This window comes from Bactrocera neohumeralis, unplaced genomic scaffold, assembly GCF_024586455.1.
Source record: "Bactrocera neohumeralis isolate Rockhampton unplaced genomic scaffold, APGP_CSIRO_Bneo_wtdbg2-racon-allhic-juicebox.fasta_v2 ctg619, whole genome shotgun sequence".
Taxonomy (NCBI): Eukaryota; Metazoa; Arthropoda; class Insecta; order Diptera; family Tephritidae; genus Bactrocera; species Bactrocera neohumeralis.
In genome coordinates this window covers 164,930-167,170 of record NW_026093064.1, presented here as the reverse complement: position 1 = coordinate 167,170, position 2,241 = coordinate 164,930, and positions in this window count along the sequence as shown.

Genomic DNA, 2,241 nt, shown 5'->3' with positions numbered 1-2,241 from the left:
TGACACCAGTGTTTTATGACAGCAAGAGAGGTACATTGTGTTTTGCTATTTTTCTTTCATTCTCTACATCTTCGTTGATGGAAGTTCGACCCTTTTTATTTCTAGGGTATAGACCGATTCAACTTCACTTTGGGTCTGAAAATGGTCTTCCACGAATTCAATTAAATCCGTTGTTGTGATTTTGAAATCTTCATTTCATTTTTAAAGATATATTTGATTTTTGGTTAAATGAGAAAATGAACGTAGGGTTACGAAAATGAGAAAACAAATTTTAAAAACTTTTTGATAGTCTTTATTTATTTTAAAATTTCAAATTAATCGCTTTTATCTCGACGGTGTCCGATTGTTAATATTTATGGGAAATTATTAAATTTCCGATGAATTGTAGAAAAAAAATCGATAAATAAAATTTTGCAGGGTTTTGTATTTTTCCTACTGGGTCACCTTTTTAATTTCCTACTGGGTATTTGTCTTTTGACGTGCTGTTCGCTAGCAATTTTCGTCACCAACAAATATAAGCGAATGGGTGCGCTATTCGTATGTAGAATGTAGCGGGTGTATATTTATTAAGGTATATATCATGTATGTAATTTTTTGAGAAGAATGCAATAGCCGATAAATATATGCATATATTTTTCGCAACAAAGTTGCTAAGGAAGTATTATAGTTTTGTTCTCATAACGGTTGTTTGTAAGTTAAAACTAAAAATCAGATATAGGGTTATATATACCAAATTTTAGAGTCGAAATCCGGATGTTGTCTGATCCGTCTATTTGCAATTTTTGAGTAAAAATGAGATATCATAATGAAATACAATTTCTTGGCTCCATAAGAAGGTTAAGTTCGAAGATGGGCAAAATCGGCCCCCTGCCACGCCCACAAAATGGCGGAAACCGAAAACCTATAAAGTGTCATAACTAAGCCATAAATGAAGATATTAAAGTGAAATTTGGCACAGAGGATCGCATTAGGGAAAATATTTGGACGCAATTTTTTTGCTGCATATCTCGGAAAATATTATAGCTATGTCAACCAAACTCTACAGAGTCGTCAGGCATTTCCATTATATTTAGAAATGGGATAATAACCAATTATTAAAGGTTATTTGAAAATCACTAAAAGAATTGTTAACGGAAAAAAAACGTCAGAAACATAAATTTTTTGCAGAAGGAAGTTTACCCAGGCTTTTTTTAAAAATTTTTCCTACACTTATGGACCAAAAACCATATCTTAATTTCAATGGGTATATAATATTTTCTTTTGACATGTACGAAATATAGGTGAAATCGGTTCACAACCAATTCTTCCAATATAAATTGAATTCCATCTGATGCGCTATTCGTATATATAATACGAGTATAAACATTAAGGTATATATGATATGAATAAAATTTTACAAAAAACGATTTGAAAAAAGTAAATGACTTATTATGAAAGATTATCCGACGGCAAAATATATGCATATATACTTGTTTATTATTGCACTTCTTCTCTTGGGTAAATATGTGTGTACGAGTATATACATATAATTAAATAGTGCAAATCAAATTTTTGTTAACCCAATAAAACAAATAAATTATGCTTAAGTCTTCTTAAGGACACAATTTGACAACTGGGTATTTTTTAACAAATATGATTTGCACTTTGTATTATTTTGTAGAAAAAATATGGGTCGCACTTACAGCTTTTTTCCGGTTTTTGTTTTTATTTACTTGTTGGGGTATTTGTTGATTCAGCATGCAAGCTTTTGGTTTGTTGGGTGCACTCTTTGAATTTTTGTGTTTGGTTCTGGAACTCCAACGATGATGTTGTTGTTAAAATTCCCACGAAGACTTTTTCTTTTAATTATCCGGCTCGAAGGACCAAAAATGTCGGGGTATGTCGACGTATGGGGCCGATTTCGATTAATTAAAAGATAATTAGTTTAAGTTCAAAACGTTATAAATTTCGAGTTTAATCGTATATATAAGTATATAAATATATGGGTGTGTGTGTGTGTTGCCAATATGGGTTAATTGGTTTAATTTATAGATATATGTAATTCTATGTTAATAATTTCATGTGTTGTAACCTGTGGTGGGTGCAAATTCCTTTTTCCTGTGTTGTTGTTGTTGATGTGGAGTATCGCTGTTTAATGTTGTGTGGATTCCTTGTTTAAAAACGTTTTTCCGTGTTTAGCTGCGTTTGTTTCACTAGTTGAGTTCACTTTATTGTAATTCACTTGAAGTTCACTTGTGGTTG